Raw genomic sequence first — 8,369 nt, 5'->3', positions numbered from 1 at the left:
CATAAAACTGAAAAAAGAAAAGTCAACTGGAAAGGCTTGAAGTACAACACTGGGGTCATGTCTTTGGTATTTGGGGGAATTTCAAGATCTGAAGTGTAGTTTGTATTTTATAATCTAATAATTTACGTTTGGTAGGATTCTGGCTGATACCACTTTTTTTAGGACTTGGTGCCTATGATTTCGACTATTTTAAACCAAGAAAACTCAGAAATACATAAAAGAAATGCTTTTTTTTATTTACTAGAATTGAATTTCTGTGGGAAGAACTGTTTCTGGACCATCATGTAGAGAAACTCTGAGGCATTCAATTGTTTTTCAATCAATAAAAAGGCAAACAAACAAACAAACAAACAAAGATTAGTTTAATTTATTGAGCATGCAAAAAACCTAAAAGATAATCATCTATTTTCTGGTATTTTTACAAAAATTTAGAGCAAGGGTATTTGGATATATGACCTCAGTAAAATCAACACTTACAACACTCTGACAAACTGAAAAATCACATTTTTTGTCATTTGGCAGACACTTTTATACAAAGCAACTTAAAAGTGAGGTCAGACAATGAAGCTTTAGAGAACGGTGACTCAGAAAGAGTCTCAAGTGCAATGAGAAAAGCGCTAGACAATTTTTATTTTTTAATTCTTTTAGAAATGATTAAACTAGGAAATAACTGGAAATAGCTGCTAATAGAAAACTTTAAACAGGAGGTGAGGAGTTACGGTAAAAGCACACAGCTACAGCAGCTTTCCCATATGAGTATATTTAGTAACCAAGTGAGGATATTTACAGTCGTTTGCTTTGTTTCCATTGTGTGCTTTTCAGTGTTTCTTGACCAGATGCCAGTCTCAATTCCACACTTCTCAGGATCCCATGTTTGATGCTTGGTGATATCTCAGGGTTTCAGACTGTCCCTGGAGGATTCAGATACAGGGCATGAAAATGACCATGAGCCAAAGCTAACCATGGCTGGCAATGCAGGGCTGACTTGAGCAGCAGCAGCAGCACACTAATCCACGGTAGCTTGTTTTTGTGCCTATGAATAAATGAGGCTCAAATATGCTGAAAAGAATTAGGTCTAGGTTTTCATCCAGCATGAGTTCTTCACACCGTGCAAATTAGGATTGGAGTCTCACCCCTACCCTAGCTGTTTTTTATTTTTTTCCCAACCAAACTTTATTGGTCAAAATATATTTCCATTTTACAATTGCCATAACAAAAGGATTAAGCAACACATGTGGAAGGTTCAATCAGAGCTTAAGCTTAAATGTGCAGAAATAATAAGATAGATGACAAGATGACAGATTGTGTTTTCAAAAATGTACAGCCAATATTTAATTTTGTTGATAATCTTTTTGTTTTTTATGTATAATGTATAAAGGAAGATAGTAAACATGGGCTTTCTATGAGCTCACCACAAAAGGTTCAACCTACACCAACGTCTTTCTTGAATTTCTGCAAATTAAGATTTTTTCTTATATATATTTTTCCCCCTTTTGTTTAAAAAAGAGAAAGATTTCTTTGTCTTTGTATTGCTGTCAACTGATTGTTTGATCTTTCTGCTCATTTTTGTGCTTCTTGTTGTGATTTATTTTTTGTTGTATTTTCCTAAATTATGTTGGCCTAGTTGTTTTTCTTTTTTTCCTCTTATTTTGAGATAATAAATCATTATTTTGAGATAGTTTCTCATTATTATGAGGTAGTAACTCATTATTATGAGATAGTTTCTCATTATTTTGAAATAGTATCTCATTATTTTTTAGATAGTTTCCCATTATTTTTAGATAGTTTCCTATTATTTTGAGAAAGTTTATCATTATTTAGAGATAGTTTCTTATTATTATGAGGTAGCATCGCAATATTTTTAGATAGTTTCCCATTATTTTTAGACAGTTTCTCATTATTTTTAGATAGTATCTCATTACATTGACTTACAGAATCTTTTCTTTTTTTGGGGGAAATGTGCTTCGATATTATTATTGTCTATTTTCTCCCGAAACAATTTAGTAAATTGTAATGAATGTGTCATTGTAAAAATAAAGTTTTGAACAAAAAAAAAAGAAAAAAAAAAGGTGCCATCATCAGGTTGCGACAGCCTTTCTCTCCAGTCGGTGGAGACGAACAAACCTGGCGGTTGTTGAGGAGGCTGTAGACGGATAAATCTCTCAGCTCTCTCACGCTATTGCCTCTCAGTGGATGTGTTTCACCCCCCTCTCTTATAATGCTCACATGTCCTCCCCGATAAATGTAACGGAGTTAAACGGGGGTCGACCAGCAGTCTCCTCGGTGTGACAGAGCAGCTAGCCCGCTAACAGCTCCAGGTTTGTAGAGGCTAAGTTAGCTGCTAGCTGCTGGTGGCTCAAACACTGACTGACTGCTGGAGACCAACACACGGAGAGAGGGAGCCTTTACCTGCACGGAGGGGCCTGCTGCTGCCTTCAACCATCTTCACATTTTCTGAGGTAAACACAGTGTTAAAATTATAATAACTAGCTGGAGATTATTTGCAGTAAAGCACCACAGTAGTGTGTGAAGTGGGCCCTAGCATTGGCTAAGCTAAACACTTAGCTCGTCGGCTAGCCGTGTTAGCATCAGCTAACGCACTTTTCTCTGTTGATGTGGAGCTTGTTAGCGACCTGGACAAGAAGTTAAAAGGTGGTAGATTTAGCTCTCTGTGTAGCTTTTGTTGTGAAGTAGCCAGGATGAGTTTGTTAGCTGTGTTCCTCACTCGGGTTTGCTCACTTGTGTCTTTTTTTCTTTTTAAAACATACAAACTCAAGTCAAAAGCTGCAGAAAAAGTGCAGAGAGTTGAGTCCGCATTCAACATGTTAGTTATAAGAAGTGTGGGAAATGTTATGGGAAAATTTAGTAGCTGAAGTGTTTGCTGTTTCCTCTGCTATTTTGGGGGTGTTTAATGCTAGCCGACTCCCTGCAAAGTTGTCTCCGGCTGTGCAGCTCTGGCGCCGGGTGGCTGAAGTGTTTATATGTTGGTAAAGGATTGGAGGACACTAGTTCTTCTGTAAAAAAAAATAAGACTGTAACATCGGGTTATCTGTCTCCTATCTGCACACAGTAGCCAGTTTGTTAGGTGTATACATAGCTGGAGCTGATGCAGACTACTATAGTAAATCAGACCTGCAGTAAATCCTTCCTTCATGGAGGATAAGGGAGGTCTTGATTGAACTCTGTGGTCATATTAGAGGCTGTAGTGGTGCTTTTTAATTATATTGTGTGTTATACTAAGGAGGTTTTTATTTGATCTTTACATTAATTGATAAGAATTGATAGAAACAAGTTTCTTTGAAAGAAGTTTCTTTGACTCTTCTGTAAACTAAACATCTTTGTGTTATGGGCTGTGTGAGGTTGTTTCTTTGGCTTTGGGAAACAGTGATCAACATTTTTAAATCATTTTCTGACATTTTATAGACCAAACAACTAATAATCAACAGATGAATTGATGATGAAAATAATCGTTAGTTGCAGCTGTGCTATATCTGAGTGTTTATTTAGTCATTTTATGTTTAGTATGTTTACATCCTGTTTTCTTCAGGATATGATGTTAACACAAAACAAATTGAACCTCTTTATTCAAATATTATATACACGATTCTTGTCTCTGATCGTCTGTTCTGGTGCAGACATATCTGTGACTCATACACATCTTGCCGATATCTAATTTCTGTATTGACTGAGTTACCTCGGCGGTAGAAGATGGGCAACAGTTTGGCTTTTTGGCTGCTTTGGACTTTGTTACATTTTCCACTGTAGGATTTCCGTGTAATCATCTGTAAAGGAAGACCAAAACAACCTAATTTATCGCCTGCATTACTCGTGTCAGATCTTTTTTTAGACCATCATTACATAGTTTTTATCATATTTTTTTATTTTACCCACTATGATGTAACCCAAATTGAATATGCACCTGCTCACAAGACAAAAAATAATGCCTGTCTTCGATAATGTATATATTAAACTTATATAAGATCTCTTCTCAGTGTGTCCAATAGCTGAGTATTATGTTTACATGTGCTACACATAACCGCATCACTACTTCAACACACTCCGCCCTCTTAACCTGAGTTTGACCTCATTCTTTCATGTCTAAGGTAAGACAAAGCTGTGGGCAAGTTTTTCACACAGACTCAAGTTTTTAGCTGTTCATCACACACCACTGCTAAAAATTTTTTTACATTATATAAATTGCAAATAAAGTTGCTGTTTCACTTCAATCCACACTTCAGTTTCCTTTTTATATGGTGGCTTTCTCATATCTGTATTTATCTAGTCTAAAAGTCTGTTAAATTTCTCTAACTTTACAAATATACAACCACCCCTAATAGATCACAAAAGTAGTGTTCAAGTCACGTTCGGCTCATTGTGGAGGCTTGTCAGGTGACATATGTTGACAGATTAGGATGCACAGCCAGCACAGGTTTATCCTACATCACCGTGTGTGTTTCAAGAGGGCTCTTCTATTTCCTCTCCATCCTGCCCCGCTAGTTAACTGCATTCACTCGACCTCTCAGCTCTGAGTCTGTCCCCGGTGAGATGAGTGGAGCAGGAACTGATTATTTAACGTAGTCCAACAACAAGTGAGTGAGCGAGTCTTTCCATGTGTGTTTGGTTGACATGAGCCTTGAACCCACGATAACAACCCCACGATGTACAGGAAAACACTCCCAATAACTCTGCTCAGTCAGAAGATGAGAAATGAGCCTGAACCGTCTTTGAATCACGTTTCGAAAATCTGTTACTTGTAAACATTTTATGACAATATGCAGGAGTTGAAATAGTTTGTTGTGTTCAGGTGTTGTTCACAATATTTTTCATGCCTCTTCAGGGCCTAATTAACAGAGCTTTCGTTTACCTGCAGCTGTGATCAGAACCCGTGATGTGGGTGCAAACGTGTTTCCCATTTAACAGGAACAGTCAGGTAAAAGATGATGATAGATTGAATAAAAAATGAAAAAAAACTGCAGCACAACTGCTGAAATATTAAAAAGTACAAAGTTTCAGGCTGTCTGACTATAATCAGGTATATCTTCATCATATACTTGATGAAGGTTGGACAGATTAATTATTCCAGCTGTAAGTGAGATGGAGTTTGTCTCATTTTTATTCCAAGTTGTGCTTCTCTCTAAATCTCCTGTCACATATTCAAGTTTGCAGAAATATTAAAAAAAACATGTAGCTTTCAATGATGAGAACGCTCCTCTGTCTGTTTCCCAGTTTTTAGCTTCCAGTTTTTAACTTCCTGTCAGCGGCTGCTATTTGGACGCTACCTAATCTCGAAATAGCACGTTAGGTGGTTTTGTGGCAAGTTGAGAAGCTGAAAGTTCAGCAAAACAAAAGTTGAACTGAATTAAAAAAAAAAAAAAAAAAGTGACATAATTGTGAGGCGGTTAACGATATTTGGAACTTTTAAACATCTAACAAAACTATTTTGAGTATATATTTATTATATATTGTCTGAAGTGAGTAAAACTTAATTAAGTTACACTGAAATTGTCCTTTAAGTCTGTCGGAATCAGCAGAAATAAAAAGATGTGCCGTGAATGGAAGAGATTACTGTGTTTGTCATCATGTTCAATATGAAAAGAAGGGAAAGAAATGTAACAAATCACGCCTTTTCTGTCAGTTGTCGTTTATATTTGGGGCAGTGTCTCTTAAGCACTGTGTCAACTAAGATTTATGTCTTGTACACAAAATCCTTAGGGTGAGAACTTGTAGAAACATTTTATATCTCGTGGATTACAAGAGTGAAACTTGCAGTGGGGCTTTTCTTCATGCACAAGATCCACGTAATGCAGAAAAGCCTTACCGCAGAATCCGACTGTTTACACACAGTCAAAAGACACATACGTCACTATTTACTTGTCAAATTAAATCTTTAAGCGCTTTAATAGGACTTTTCTATGTAAAGAATTTAAATAAATCCATATAATGTTGTTTTTAAAACAAGTTTAACACTAATGACAGGCTTTAAAACTACTATAGAGTTTAATCAATACCTCTCTGACACAATATCAACAAACCCACAAACAATGAAACTCTTATAAAGGCAGGGTTGTGTATTAGATAGCTGATTTCATAATACTGTACAGGGGATCATTATTATATTTTGGTATTTTAGTGTAAATACTGGCACCATGGTGTTAAAAAAGAGAGGGGGTGCTTTGGCTGCATTAATTGGCACGGCCTGTAACATTTACTCGTTTCTAGATTACTCAAGTTTGGGATTGTGGTTTCTTCTCAGGTCTGAAAACCCAACATGCTCGTTTAAAGATAAGAAAGGTTTTGGCTGGTCATCAAATGGGATGAATAAAGACTCTAACTATGTCTTAACGTGTCATGTACTGTATGTGTGCATGCTCATTGAGGACAACATGTTAGTCACAGTCACTGAAGTTTAGTCTATTTGATTTAAAGCCAACAGAAAAGAAACTTTGTTTTTCTGCAGTTCAGCCGGTTCAGTTTCACCTTTGACTTCAACGGTAATGTATTGATAGCTTATTTGAAAAGTGGCTTAAAGCACTGATCGTACTTACTGCTCATGAATAGTGTGTTTAAGTTACAATAACTGTGATAAAGTTTACTTCAGAAAGCATAAATGCACTGGGGGAGTTTGTGTAGCTGGTTTTATTTTATATATTCATATTTTAATACCTGTTGACTCATTGCATGCACGCTTATTTCATTACTTGATACTACTAGTCCAGTAATTGTTGACAGATTTCCTTTTTTAAAACAATATTTTAAAGAAGAACTGGTTGATATATGCTTCAGCTGAAACCCACGATGTTGCAGTTATTAAAAAGTCAGACTGTGAACAGACAGCTACAGTGTTTTTTTCCTCCACATTTGCAGAGCTTACATCATCTTCCACAACTTTCTCGTTTTCTCATTTCAGACAAAATGTCCAACAAAATATCGCTTTTAAAATACTTATTTGCTGACAGTCAAAGCATTGTACTATATGTGTATGCCTGAGGCCGTGTGAATTGGAGAAGTGAGGGGGAATATAAGTGAGAAATTATAAAGATAAGCAGACGGTATCTAGACAGGAACGGCATACTTTCATTTCACATGGATCTGTGTGACTTAATCTTATTTTGTGGCAGCAGTCGTTGCTCCGGGGGCCTCAGAGACCAAGAGATGAGGGGTATCCTCGACTTTGTTTGCAGAAAGCTTCACATTCCCACACTCCTCTGACTGTTGCTGTGTTACTGACCCCAGGGCTTTCCTAAAACCATTCTCATATGGACAGTGAGATTTCCTGGCTTTGAAGCTCGTATTGACGAAACATGAAGGAGGGATTGAGTATGAAGGCTGTAATGTAGTGGGCAACGTTTGAAGAAGGTGACACATATTCTTAAAGACGAGACTGGTATCAGTAGCTCTGTGGTGAACGTTGTGTTATCAAAATCACCGTTTTTTACTCTTTACCCTCGTATGTTTAGGTAAGACAAGTTAACGCTGATCAGGACTTTATATTTAACTTATTTTGTGAGGCTTTGCTTACGAGATATTTCCTGTTGGCAACCGCAGGTCCCTCTGAATGTTAACCCAGTTATGAAAGCAATCATGTAATCTTGTGTTATTGGGAAAATGGGGAAACTCTAACTGTGTAAATGTTTTTTAAAATATCCTTTTGGTTTCTCCAGATTTAAGTTTGTTTTGTACTGTGATCCTCGTTACTGCCGGCTATACTACAGCTACAAAGAATAGCTGATACATTGATTGACAACCATTTTGATTATTAATTAATTGCTTTAGCCTCTTTTTTAACCAAAAATGCAAAAAATAGCAGTTTTAGACCTCTCAAATCTGATAATTTTTTTTGTCAAACATGATATAAAAATTAATATCTTTGGTTTTGGACTGTTGGTTAGACAAAACAAGATGTTACATTTGACTCTTGAGAAATTGTTAAGGCCATTTTTCACTATTTTCTGTCATATCGTACACCAAACAATTAACCATTTAATCAAGAAAATAACTGTCAGATGAATCGATAAGGAAAATAATAGTAGTAGGGTTTTTTTTTGGTGCATTTTAGCCTTTACTGACCATAGACAACAACTGTGCTACCTCGGTGTCACATGAAGCTTGCAAATGAGGTTCATGCTATCACCCCAAATTCTGCCCCAGTAGGTGAGTTACTGGTGCAGCTGGAGCACCATACCAAAAACTGGAGGTGCAGCTACTGGAAATCAAGACCCTCAGTCTGACACTGCAGTGGTGGAGGGGTAATAAACAAGCTCATTTTCCCAATGGCGTGCCACTCATGCACCACCCTCGAATGTTTTAATCCAAATTAATACCTTTTTAATCTTTGTATTCTGAGTAGTTTTCATGTAAACACGCCACAT

The 8,369-nt window shown here is 36.7% G+C and overlaps 1 protein-coding gene across 1 annotated transcript in view; it reads left to right on the top strand.

Annotated features, from left to right (window-relative positions):
• Window positions 1-2,125: 2,125 nt before the first annotated feature.
• LOC133994010 (F-box/WD repeat-containing protein 7-like) overlaps window positions 2,126-8,369 on the top strand; it is a gene marked incomplete at its 3' end in the record, with an annotated part of 43,733 nt that continues 37,489 nt past the window's right edge. Inside the window, exon 1 of the mRNA XM_062433179.1 lies at window positions 2,126-2,459. The remainder of the gene's footprint in view (window positions 2,460-8,369) is intronic.

The sequence above is a fragment of the Scomber scombrus genome, chromosome 2 (genome assembly GCF_963691925.1).
Source record: "Scomber scombrus chromosome 2, fScoSco1.1, whole genome shotgun sequence".
In the NCBI taxonomy this organism is placed as follows: Eukaryota; Metazoa; Chordata; class Actinopteri; order Scombriformes; family Scombridae; genus Scomber; species Scomber scombrus.
The sequence above is the reverse complement of the archived record's forward strand: the minus strand, read 5'-3'. Positions and strand labels throughout refer to the sequence as shown.